We start from the raw sequence: 13,895 nt of genomic DNA on the forward strand, positions 1-13,895 counted from the left end.
GGAGAAGGCTCCTGGTTTCTCCTGAGAGGCTGCTTCCTTTTAGTAGGGTCAGGATTGTCATGGAACCTCAACAGGGTGATCACAATCCAGAGTCCTGGATGATGGGCTGAGCCAGAGGCTGAATTAGATGCAATATCACAATTTGATCCAAGTACATGTTTGATGGAAATCTACTTAGTGTAATGTCAGTATCCTCTCTAGAACTGTAATATAAAATCAACGGAGCCGCTGGCTTTAAGCTTTGCCCGTACCGCTTGGCAGAACAGTTGAAAATGCTGAATAAAATGGGTTAGGGTGTGAGGCTTATAACAAGCCATCTGGGAACTTTTGATCTTCCTCAAAGTCGCTCTTAAATTGGCACATAAAGACTGACCTAAAATCAGGGCACTCTCCTACTCTGGCAGTTTCTCAACTCTGAGATCCAGTCTGTACCCTAAGTTAGCACGATCCCAAGTTTTTCTATATAAACAAGACTCAGGACCTAACCAAGGTTACTGTGGTTCTTGGTTGCCTTTGAGTAACCTGGAAGGGGATGAAATATTGCTCAGTCCTTTCTACAGACAGCACTCTCTGAAAGCATTACATGAGAAAGAAGACGGATTGCTTACCTTCCGTGACCAATGTCCTTCTCTCAATGAGCTAGCAGGATTATTTGTTTAATGGCTTATTATGTTTGGGTACAAGAGGAGGTGAGAAAAGAAAGGGGAAGAAGGGAGCGATGCTGAGTTCTGATGCAACGATGCTTAAGCAGTTTTAGAAAGAGGTGGAAGCTTTACCTGCTTATTACTATTCCTGGATGCAGATGTTGTTTGAGGTCATAAAAAGTTGAGTCATGGAGCAATTGGCAGAGGGATAACAATAATGGTTGTACAACATAAAGAGTGTAATCGATGGCACTGAATTATACCTATAGAAGTTGTTGAATCAGTGAATGTTTTGTTGTGTACATTTTCTGCCAAAGTTGAAAAAAAATTACAAGAATAACAGTGAGTATGGGGAAAAAAGAAAATCTAAAATTGATTTTGGTAAGGATTATACAACTCGTCTTGATATGATGGAACTATTGAATTGTATGATATGTGGCTGAAGCACCAATAAAACTGGTAATAAAAAAGCCGAGTCACTTTGAAAAATTGCAGGTTAGTAGTTTTTACATATACCATACTTGCACAGAGAACTTGACCCTAGGCCTAGGCTTGTATCTGATTAATAATTTCATGGTAAAATTCTTGGTCAATTGAAACAAACAAACAAACAACAACAACAGAACAAAAAGCCAACTGAAGCAGAAGCTCTAAAAAACCAACCTTTAAACAGATGCTGAAGGGTCTACCCTATCACTGAGTCCCTGGAAGTTGGACCCACCACATCTGCACTATCCTCCTCACTCTCATGCTCCTGTGGCACAAAGGAGGTGTCATTGCTGTTCTAGTGTATATATTGGTTAGCTGATAATATAACTTTTTAAAAACATCACCTAGTATACTTCAAAATTCATCTGTCTCTGAAGACAAATTAAGGTGAATCTTACCTGGAAGTGAGGTGGCATGTGTCTGTTTGGAATGTGTGCTCTGTTTTTGAGAGAAAGGAACCCTTTTAATATTTCTGTCCATCACACTAAGTTTTCTAGAGTGTTCCTACGATAATGTTCTGTGACAGGAGTCTAAAAGGATGGCTGTTTCCATTCAGCCCTTGAAACACCGAATGGGAAAAATCACACTGCATAGCCCCTTCCTGAAGAAAAATTATAAAGTCTGATTTTTCCCTGGAGTTTCTAGGAAGGCTGAAAATTTCACTTCTATAATTCATGTTTTCCATCATCTGAAATTAAATGCAAAACTGCTCTTTCCTCTGTTCCTTCTCCCCACCTCCCACCCATATAAGTAAAATTGGAAACATCGCAAGCACTCGTCTTCCTGTGATCTGATTCACGTCCACAGCGGCCCCTTGCGAAATCTTCTCATTTCACACTATCTAATGTTCATGGCTGCCTAAGGCTGGTGCTTGAGAAATTGCCATGGTCATCCTCATGGCTGGGAGTTTAGATTGGAATCTGTTGTGACCTGGCCACTCATGTGTTCATGCTGTCCCCAAATGACTGGCTGACTTCATTTGGCAAATTTCCGTTCTTTATGCTCTGGAAGGTTACTCTTACTATTCCCTCATCTGTGCTCCAGTAAATGCACTGTCTGTCTGCTACTAAAGCTGAAAGAGGTACGCATATTGTGTATATGTTCATAGATTTATGTATACATTTTAGAGGTATATGCACTGGGCTGTGATCCACATGGCCAACAGTTCAAAACCTCCAGCAGCTCCACAGGAGAAAGACTGGGCTTTCTACTTCGTAAACAGTAACAGGCTCAGGAGCCCACGCGGCGGTCACTGTGGGTCAGCAGACTCGATGGCAGTGAGTGAGAATATCATCCCTAAATTCTTGGAGTTTGCTATCATTCTTCAGCCTTTCTGCGACTGATTGCACCACCCCTCACAATGTGCCGCTTGTCTAGCAAATTTCGTCTCCACAATTAAATCAAGTCCTTAATGGTCCTAGTTATTTAAAAAAAAAAAAGGTAAATAACGACAATGCAAACGTGAGCTTCATTCCCTCGGATCGAGACTATATGGATTTTGAATAGTGTCGCCTGGATATTCGTGGCCTTTCCATGTAGAAAGGAATCTTGCTCTTTCCCCTCTTAGTAACACTGCTGATACCGTGACTTTTACTAGGGTGACGTTTATGGTAGTGGTAGCGCTCTTAGTCGCAACTCAAATTCATTGCCATCAGGCCCAACGACTGCCTGAGCACCCAGGGGCAGGGTGGAAGCCACGGCTAGACTAAGGGGACGGGAATGGAAAGTTCCAAACATGGGTAGTACTGCCGCTTTGTAGCGGCGTGGGAGGAGCTGGACTCAGCGCTCCTGTTGGGGAAGTTCCATCATCAGCCAGTTCTTCTCTCCCATCGTGCACAGGGGCGCCCAGGGAGCACTCTGGATTTAGGGTTGGGCCGCTAACTGAAGAGCTGGCTGCTCTAACCCACGGGACATTCCCAGAGAAAGATGGTGCGGTGTGCTCCGGGAAAGTCTTAAAGCCTTGGAAACTGGGTGGGCTGGTTCTATTCTGCCTATAGGGTCACTGTGAGTTGGAATTATCTTGATGACAGTGGGTGGTGTAATGGATCTTCCCTAGTGCTTAGGGTACGGGGACACCTCTAATTACCCTGAAGAATGGCTTAAATTCTGATCACTGTTCTCAGGGAGAAACTCGTTCACTGCTATTGAGTTGATTCTGACTCGTACCCACAGGAGTAGAAAGCCTCATCTTTCTCCTGGGAAGAGACCCATATATTGAATCTTAAACAGGACAAAGACAAGATAAGACAAAAAAGACAAATCTTCTGGATGAGCAAGACTATTGGCACGAGGCCATAATGGTGTTCAGAGAGTCACAGAAAAGTGGCCATTAAACAGGACACCGAGAGCTGTCATCCTTGCCTCCAGGGAGCATTCTGCATGCACTTCTTTCAAGACAATCTGTTTGTTCTTTTGGGATAGAAATGCAGATTCTCAGCAGGGGTGGAAGTGGAGAAACCCTGCTGAAAGCCCTGGTTTCAATCATAAGCAATTACTTTATGAGGTGGATCAGAATTTTTCTGTTTTGCAGCTGAGGAAGGGGAGACCAGAAAGGAGAGGAAGTTGAGTTACTATTATATATTATTACAGTTTTTATAGGACAAAAAAGTCATCTGGCAGTTTCATATGGTTCCGTCTAACAGGAAATCCACGACTGCAAGCTGGGATTCAGTTTCCGTCGGAGTCCTACTTGATTCACCGCTGTTTCTTACTTAATCTTCAAGGATGACACAAGTGGCTTTCATCGGGATGCTATGTAACTGAGTGCAAATAAAAGACTAGGTACAGCCCTCTAATTTGTGTAGCTTTGTGTAACCACGTAGCACCAAAAACAAAAACTTAAAAATGAAATGAAAAACAAAGCCAAAAGTCAATTTACCCAATTTATTTCATGAAACCGAGGAGGGTGTTTTGCTGAAAGAAAACATTTGACTAATTTTTAAAAATCAGTCCATTATACTTACTTGGCAGGGGAGAGACCATGATCACAAAGGTGGTTTTCCAGGGCGAGGCTTATCCATTGCACTCTGGACGTGCTGACTCCTGCGATTTCCCCAAATGTGGAAAACTCAACTGCATTATTTGTGGTAGTGGGGGACTGCGTTCGTGCTCTCCCCTGATATTTAGAAAAAAAAGAAAACGAAAGAAAAAAAATCAGTCCATTACTATAATGGACAGTTAAATATAATATTACATTCACCTGTGCAACACTTTAAAAAAAACCTAACCTCTCTATTCTGACTCAGAGTGAGCCTATAGGGCAGAGGAGAACTGCTCCTGTGGGTTCTGAGACTGTCACTCTTTATGAAAGTGGAAGGCCTCGTCACAGGTCCCGTGGAGCCCTGTAGGTTTCAAACTGCTGACCGTGTGGTAAGCATCCAACCTGTGAGCAACTCGGCCACTACAGCTTCCTCTACACAATACTGGAGAAGTAAGAACCCTGTGCTGAGAAATCTCCTCTTCGCATGTTTACTACTACACTTAACAGCCAGGCCCTATGAAAAGCTTAGATGTGCAAAGATGCAATTTATGGACTATGTCTGCTCATTTATGAGAACATGCCTTTTATGACATCTGACTCAGTTTAATTCTTCCAGCACTTGTCTCTCTTTGCATTGCTTATAAAACTTTCCCTCATTTATACTTTAAGCCTCTTCTTGGATTGAACCCATCATTCCAGTATTCAGCTTGCTTTCCTTTTATCCCTTCCCCTTACTGATTTATGATTACATAAGTGATGCATGACTCCACAGCATCATGTCTTTTGTTAAGAAAAGCAAACAAAATTTTATCAGATTAGCTTTTCTTTTTCCTTTCATTTTTTTTTTTGGATAAACTTTTCAAAGAAACCAAAGTTCATTTTCCCCTAGGAGAATGACCTTTAATTTTGAATTATCTCTGCAACAAAATGCTTTCTAAATTAAATTAAAAACAAATCAACATATGTAGTACTTTAAAAACAAAGGGCTGCCATTTTAATGTTAAGACGTAAGATTCTGCTCTCTTTAACAAGTGGTGCTGGCAAAAATGGATACTTACCTGCAGAAAAATGAACCAAGACCTTATCTCATTCCATGCACAAGAATAAACTCAAGGTGGATTAAATTCCAAACTATTAGGGCCATCAATGACGAATTGCAACCAACTTGAGAACTTTGGCGCAGGGAATACACAGGCTATCAGAAATAGGGAAGGACACACACACAGAGGAGGCACAAATTGACAATTGGGTATACTGAAGATAGAACACCTGTGTACATTAAAGAATTCACAAAGAGAGTAATAAGAGAGTCCACAGACTGGGAAAACATCTTTAGCAATGACACATCAGACAAAGGCCTTATTACTAAAATCTACAATACTCTGCTAGCTTCCAAAAAGAAAAAAAAACTAATAGCCCACTTGAGAGGTGGGCAAAGGACCTGGACAGAAGTTTCACAGGGGCAGAAATCCAAATGGCCAACAAACATATGAGAAAATGTTCCCGATCTTTAGCCATAAGAGAAATACAAATTAAAACAACAATGAGGTACCACCTGACACCCTCAAAAGTAGCCCAATTCAAAAAATCAGAAAGCAACAAGTGTTGGAGGGGCTGTGGGGAGACAGGAACTCTCATTTACTGCTGGTGGACCTGTAAGTATGTACAGTCACTATGGAAATCAATCTGGCGATATCTAAAACAGATGGAAATAGAGTTATCATATGACCCAGCAATCCCCCTACTGGGCATATACCCAGAAGAGGCAAGAAACAAACCAAGGCCAGACATCTGTGCTCCAATGTTCACTGTGGCACAGTTCACAATTGCAAGGAGTTGGAAGCAACCCAAATTTACATCAACTGATGACTGGATTAAAACACTGTGGTTTATACATACAATGGAGTACTACACATCACTAAAAAGCAGTGATGAACATATGAAGCATATAGCGGCATGGGAAGAACTAGAGGAAATCATGCTAAACGAAGTAAGTTAGGCACAAAAGGACAAGTACAACATGAGCCCGCTGAGGTAAGTATTAAAAAAATTGCAAAAGGGGCATAGGGAAAAAGCTACTGTATACAAACATTATTGGGGTGAGGACCGTGTAGTATGGCAGAGACCAGATCAAATCCAGGGATGCACATGGTAGACAACTGGGGAGGAGGTGAGAAAAGGTAAAAAAAAAAAAAAAAGGATGAATATAAGGAAGAAAAGGGGAGCGGGGGCATAGGGCGCTAACCCACCCAAGGGGAGGGTATTGTTTATATCTCCACAGGGAAAGAGGAACCAGACTTCAACCCTGTGCCTCAAGGTGTGAATGCAAAATTCCTGCGTGGAGTAGGGAACCAGTGGAGAGGTCTGGGAGGCTGGCCCCAGAACCAAAACTTAAGTGGATGCCTGCCCCTCTCCCCAGAAGAATTTGTTTCAAAGGATGACATTGATTCTGCAGCTCCGGGAGAGGGACATATCTGATCAGAGCACACGGGAGCAGATGAAGGGGCAGGAGGAGAGAGTGGAGCACATCCTGGCCCACCAGGCCATGAGGATGATGTTCCTGATTAGAGCAGCCAGTCCACAGAGAGAACAACATGGCTGGTCCCACTAGGAGACATGATGCCCCTCAGTGACCAATGGCGCTACAGGGGACAGCACTGGAGACACAATGTGGGAATTGCGCCTGATCTGATCCCACCACACAGAGGCAAAGCACTGGGGGAGTGCAGTGGAACAGCAAGGGAATGGAGCAGCAAGGTCCCCAGGGAATGCTGAAAGTGGACTTTGGGGCCAAGGCGTGGTGCACCAATAGACTGGAGTGGAAAACACTCCTAAAGGCCAACAAACAATCCTTGAACTAACTGCAAGCTTTTCTTTCTTGATGTGTTTTGTTTTGTTCTTTGTCAGTGGTTTGTTGTTGTTGTTTTGTTGTATACTGTTGCTTTGTTTTCCTCTGTCTTGTTTCTGTGCATGTTATTATCTCCACAGGTCTGTCTAAATAAGATAGGCTGGATGAACTATCTGGAGGAAAAACAACGGGACCGACAGTTCCGGGGGTACTTGGGGTGGGGGGTAGGGGGGGGTAAGGAAGTGGTGTTAACAAACCCAGGGACAAGGGAAGAACATGGGATCCAAATTGGTGGTGAGGTGGGAGTGGCAGGCCTGGTAGGAATGATCAAGGGTAAGGTAATGTAACAAAGAGGTATAGCTGAAACCCAGGTGGGGACGGAGCATGATAGTGGGGCAGGAGGAAAGTCAATGGAAATAGAGGAAAGAGCTAGGAGGCAAAGGGCATTTATAGAGGTCTAGATAAAGACATGTACATATGCAAATATATATATGAGGATAGGGAAATAGATTTATGTGCCTATATTTATAGGTTTAGTATTAAGGTGGCGGAAGGACCTTGGGCCTCTACTCAAGCACTCCCTCAATGCATGAATACTTTCTTCTATTAAATTGGCATTCTATGATGCTAACCCTCTCGACACAACCGCTGAAACCTAAGCGTGTGAACAAGCAAATGTGGTGAAGAAAGCTGATGGTGCCCGGCTAGCAAAAGAGATAGCGTCTGGGGTCTTAAAGGCTTGAAGATAAACAAGCGGCTATCTAGCTCAGAAGCAACAAAGCCCACATGGAAGAACACACCAGCCTGTGTGATCATGTGGTTCTGAAGGGATCAGTTATCAGGCATCAAAGAACAAAAAATCATATCATTGGGTGCACACCTCCATGATATGATCGCCGAGGACAAACGGGTACATAAGCAAATGTGGCGAAGAAAGCTGATGGTGCCCAGCTATCAAAAGAAATAGTGTCTGGGGTCTTAAAGTCTTGTAGGTGAACAAGCGGCCATCTAGCTCAGAAGCAACAAAGCCCACATGGAAGAAGCACACCAGCCTGTGTGATCACGAGGTGTCAAAGGGATCAGCTATATGGCATCATCATAAAAAAAATCTTACCATAGTGAATGAAGGGAGAAGTGCAGAGTGGAGACCCAAAGCCCATTTGTTGACCGCTGGAGATCCCCTAACAGAGGGGTCTAGGGGAAGAGATGAGTCAGTCAGGGTGTGATGTAGCACTGATGAAGAATACAGCTTTCCTCCAGTTCCTAAATGCTTCCTCCCCCCCAACTACCATGATCCGAATTCTACCTTGCAAGTCTGGCTAGAGCAGAGGATGTACACTGGTGCAGATAGGAGCTGGAGGCACAGGGAATCCAGGGTGGATGATCCCTTCAGGACCAGGGGTGTGAGGGGCGATACTGGGAGGGTAGAGGGTGAGTGGGTTGGAAAGAGGGAACCAATTACAAGGATCTACATGTGACCTCCTCCCTGGGGGGACAGACAACAGAAAAGGGGTGAAGGGAGATGCCGGACAGGGCAAGATATGACAAAATAATAATTTTAACTTATCAAGGGCTCATGAGGGAGGGGTTAGCGGGGAGGGAGGGGGAAAAAGAGGACTTGATACAAAGGGATTAAGTGGCGAGCAAATGCTTTGAAAATGATTAGGACAAAGAATGTACAGGTGTGCTTTATACAATTGATATATGGATGGATTGTGATAAGAGTTGTATGAGTTCCTAATAAAATGTTAAAAAAATTTTTAAAAGACGTGACGTTCTAAAAGCACCCATATGTACTTATCAACAGTTTTAAAATTCATGCTAAACATCCAATTCTAGCAACCTGGAGGACAAATAAACCAGAGGATCAACCTCCCTACATTCAAAATGCTGAAAATACTACAGCTACATAACATCATTACCATGAATTTTATAGAACTAGACAGAGAAATGAGAAAACTTTTGGTTCCAGAATTTAAAAAAATATCAAAGCGTACTTGGTAAGCACACAAGCTGACACTACAGTGGCCCTGGTGGGCAGAAATCATTAGAGTGCTAACATTTAAGGTGATAAACGTAAACAAGGTCGATTGCACAACTCTTTTTAATATGATTAAACGATTGAATTGTATGGTGTGAGTTATATTCCAATAAAACTTTTTTTTTTTAACCTATAAAGGGTCACTCAAAAGGATGAGCCTCTGGTTAAAAAAAAAAAAAAAAAGGACTGAAAAACCACTCTCCAAGGGAGACTCAAGGGACATTAAAAAAATTCCTAGCTCTAGTCTAAATAGTATTAGAAGGAATCCCAGTGTTGTAGTGGATTATGCGCTGCACTTTTAACCACAAGGTCAGTAGTTCGAAATCACCAGCGACTCTGTAAGGTTTTCTACTCTCCTAACGACTTACAGCCTTGGAAACCCACAGGGGCAGTTCTACCCTGTGCTCCAGGTGGTGGACTTGAGTTTCAGTTGAGCAGGTAAAGGAAATTCCCGAGAGAAATCAAGATCCCAGGTTTGCTCAATGGATTTAGTGTTTTTGTGTGTTTTACGGTCCTTGTGTGGTCCAAGGTGCCCTCTCTTCCATCCTCCCCAAGTAAAAAAGTTACTGGAAATAACCTGCCCCCAATAGTGGTAACACTCTTGCAGCCTGGCAGAGCAAAAAATAAATACATAAGTAACTTTGAGGGAGACTTCTAAATGAAACAGGCACTGAAAACATCTGTAATAATAATAAAAAAATTAACAGTTCATTCATTTCCATCAGAGTCACAAACATCCCAAAGAGGCTAGTATGTGCTCATTGGTTTGCTAAAGAGTTTTTTTTCATTTAAGGTGGGGCTCCTGTGTTGGCGATAACACCCCTGCTATAAACGGCATGCTTGTTAAAGGCAAACTTCACCAATAATTAACGCCACTCTGCTTTCTGGGTGCAGCAGTTTATACTGGATGGAGGCCCACAGAGGGCTCAGTCTCTGGGTACGTCCTGTTCATTCATGGTGTAAACCCAAGTGCTCAAACAGCAGTGAGTTTTTCTACCTCTACTTTCTACCTCCAACTACTGAGTGGCCCTTATTTGACTGTTGTTGCTTTTTTTTTTTTTCCCCGACTCATTTGAAATGATTGAGAAAAACGACCTACCAGAACTTCTACCTTCTGAAATCCATTTAAGATTCTATGGTTTCACAGCCTGTGCACGGTCCCTGGCTTTCACTGTCTAACCACCTTTGTCTTGATTCAGTAGGAGGGGAATTGGTAGTTCAACTTAACCCACAGTGAGTAATGAAATGCGTCTGTCTGTATCCAAAACTGGACACACCGCCAATCGCGATAAATCTTAAAAAGTAAGCGACCCAGTTGATGATGCTCCAGTGTTTCTAAAGATGGTTCCCTCCCCGCCCCCAGCCCCGCTTTTTCTTTTAAAAGGACTGCATTTTACAAGTCAGCAGACTTTCTGACAGGGTCTGATAAAGCACATTCCGTGGGATAAATGTCTGGGCTCATGTTTTACAAATAGGAAAGAGACTTGGGCATGGGGAAGTTAGGAGCAGCAACAAAAAGCAAACCAACAAAACTCAAACTAGGGTCAATTCCACTCACAGGGACCCAGTAGGACAGGGCAGAACTGCCCCTGTGTGTCTCTGAGAGTGTAGCTCTTTACTGGAGAGGAAAGTCTGTCTGGCTCCAGGAGGATGCAAAGCCCAGGAGAACAAGAGAGCTATTCTGTGCACATCCACAAAACGGCTTAGTCAAAGCAGCCTGAGCAAGGATTCTCTACTAGGTTCGACTCGATCCTCTTCGGTCACGAGGAATCAGAATCAACTTGATGGCAGTGGGTTTGCTTTAGGACACATTTGGCAATGTTTAGAGAGATTTTTTTGGTTATAACGACTGCGGGGTTGGGTGGAGGCTGCTATTAGGATCTGGGTTTGAGATCAATGATGCTGCTAAATATTCTACAATGCACAAGACAAAGAATTGTGTGATCCAAAGCAGAGTAGCGCCTCTGTTAAAAATCCTGCCCTAGAGCAAAGTCTACCAGTTGACCAGCACCACCTGTATGACAGGATCGGGACAGGGTTTGGGTACCTGTTGTTAGTTGCTCCAGGGTGAACTCCCCTCCATGGCAGTCTTGGCATTGTGTTGGAACTGCCAGGGGGGTTGCAGGGCCTTTAGAAAGCAGCTCACCAGGCCTGTCTTCTCTGGGAGCTTAGGGCTGGGTTTGAACTAACCTTTTCGCTAATAGCTGAGTACTTACCTGTTGTGCCACCCTGGGACTCCTTAGAAAGAAACTGGTCACTTTTCAGTTTATACTAAATTAACTTATAAACAATATCACAGTGAGTGGTATTATGTTGCTTAAAAACAAGAACCATAACGCTGTATGATATCAAATGGTCAACATTTGACCCAAGGTATAGGAGGAGGCTTCAAAAAATTAGTGGAAACGTGGAATTAAGAGATATTGGGATATTTCCACAAACTTTTTAAAGCCCCCTTCTATATAAGGGAGTGCTAATGGCATTATGCGTAAGCATTGGACTGCTAACTGCAAAGTCAATAGTTCAAACCCACCAATAGCTTCTCAGGAGTGAGATGAGACTGTCTGTGCTGTAAAGATGACAGCCTTAGCACTCCTCGACAGAGTTCGCATGAGTCAGCACCAACTTGATGGCAGTGGGTGGGTTGGTTGGTTGGTTGTGGCTGAGAAACTAAGGATGGCAGGAACCTAGATTAACTGGAGCAGAACAACCAGAACAGAAATATGGAGAATGTTGACCCAAAGTAGCATAAATAACAATGTTACTGAGCAATATGTGTAGACAGGAACAAATTAACCTCTTCCCACCAAGCCCATTGGGTTCATAGAAACATTGTCAAATGAGAATGTAATTTGCTGTATAAACTTACACCCCAACGGTAATGAGATAGTTATTCCAAGCAGCCAAAAATTGAATAAAGAGCCTGGATAGTGGAGAAAATCAATCAAAAAGGAAATGCAAAGGAAAAGGATAATAGAGGGAAAAATGAAATATATGTAGAAAACATGGTGGGGGGAACCCCATGGGGCAATGATATATAAAATAAATTCAATATAGTGATGGAAGATCACCTTGAGGAAAATGATGATGAAGCAAAGTGAAATTGCAAAGAGATGGAAAATCAGAGAAATAAGAGTAATAGAGGACCAGCCAGAAGGTTAAAAATGAAAGAATAAAGGATCCTGACAGAGAGGACAGCCCAAACATAGGAAAAGACATTATTAAAGTAATTATACAAGAAAATTTCCCCAAACGGAACCCTAGCAGTTTCCTAACTAAAACGCATTACGACACTGATGAAAAGGCCCAAACAGGGGACGTAGCATCGTGGATTTACAGTGTGGGGACAAGGAGAAAAGTAAGTAGAGATTGCCAGAGTAGTGTCACTAAAGACTGGGATTAGGAGGCCATCAGATTCCTCAGCCCCACCAGTGGAAGGTCAAATAGGAGGAACCAGTAGGACAGAGTTCAAAATCATACGGGGAGCAGGCTTCCTAGGCAGGAAGGAAGAGGTAGAACCTGGAGGACAACAGCCCTTAGTCCCCCATCAGGGCTGGAACTGAACTCACCCTCAGGCCGCAAGGCTAGCCAAGCAGTAACCCAAACCAAACCAACTGCCATCAAGGCCATCCTAGCTCAGGACAGACAGACACGCTAGGACAGAATAAAGCGACTCCTTGGGGTTTCTAAGGCTGTAAATATGTTATTTTTTAATAAATCATTTTATCGGGGACTCTTACAGCTCTTATAACAATCCATACATCAATTATATCAAAGACATTTTGTACATAGGTTGTCATCATCATTTTCAAAACATTTTCTTTCTATTTGAGCCTTTGGTATCAGCTCTTCCTCCTCTTGAGCACTTGATAAATCATAAATTATTATTGTTTTTATATCTTACACTGTCTGATGTCTCTCTTCATCCATGTTTCTGTTGTTTGTCTCCCTGGGAGAGGTGTGTGTGTGTGTGTGTTATACACGTTCCTCCCTATGATCTGTTCCCTCTTTCTGCCCTTTCTCACCACCCATCTTTCCCTTACCCTCATGGTTTGGCTACTCCCATTGCAGTTCCTGTCTGTTCTGGATTCCGTGTGTCGAGAGCTCTTATCTGTACCAGTGTACATGCTCTGGTCTAGCTTAATTTGTAAAGCAGAACTGGGCTCATGATAGTGAGGGCTGGGGTGGAAGCATTAAAGAACTAGAGGAATGTTGTGTGTTTCAATGGTTCTATACTGCAGCCTGGCTGACTCAGCCCTCCTTGTGACCTTTCTGTTGTCGACAGATGGGCTTTAGGTCTCCATTCCGACCCCACTTATTTACATAGGTATGATTGTTTGGGGTTCTCTGATGCCTGATACCTGATCCTGTCAACACCTTGTGTTCACGTAGGCTAGTGTGCTTCCTCCACGTGGGCTTTGTTACTTCCCTGATCAATGGTAGCTTGTTTAACTTCAAGCCTTTAAGACCACAGGTGCTATATCTTTTGATACCTGGGCACCATCAGTTTTCTTCACTACATTTGCTTATGCGCCTATTTTGACTTCAGTGATTGTGTCAGGAAGGTGAGCGTCACAGTATCCCAGGTTATTACAACCAAGTGTTCTTGTGTTGAGAGAGCACTTGAGTAGAGGCCCAGTGTCCATCTCCTTACTTAATACTTAACATAAGACAGCTTCATCTTTCTCTTACAGAGCAACTGATGAGTTTTAACTGCTGACCTTGAGGTTATAACCCACTACGCCACCCCAGGGCTCCTCCTAGCCAAAACAATAGACCGATCTATAGGGGGAACAATAACATTAGTGAGGTATACACATTTTAGAACTGCAAACCATTTGAGATCAAAGGGACAGCACTTGTCAAAGAAAAAAGTTCAGAAAATTTAGGGGA

The 13,895-nt window shown here is 43.0% G+C and overlaps 1 non-coding gene across 1 annotated transcript; it reads left to right on the plus strand.

The window, feature by feature from the left end:
• Positions 1 to 4,088: 4,088 nt before the first annotated feature.
• Positions 4,089 to 4,251, plus strand: LOC142447743 (U1 spliceosomal RNA). Its single transcript, XR_012784400.1, has one exon. It is a non-coding gene; the product is annotated as a U1 spliceosomal RNA (small nuclear RNA).
• Positions 4,252 to 13,895: the final 9,644 nt, after the last annotated feature.

Source organism: Tenrec ecaudatus, chromosome 4, assembly GCF_050624435.1.
Source record: "Tenrec ecaudatus isolate mTenEca1 chromosome 4, mTenEca1.hap1, whole genome shotgun sequence".
Lineage (NCBI taxonomy): Eukaryota > Metazoa > Chordata > Mammalia > Afrosoricida > Tenrecidae > Tenrec > Tenrec ecaudatus.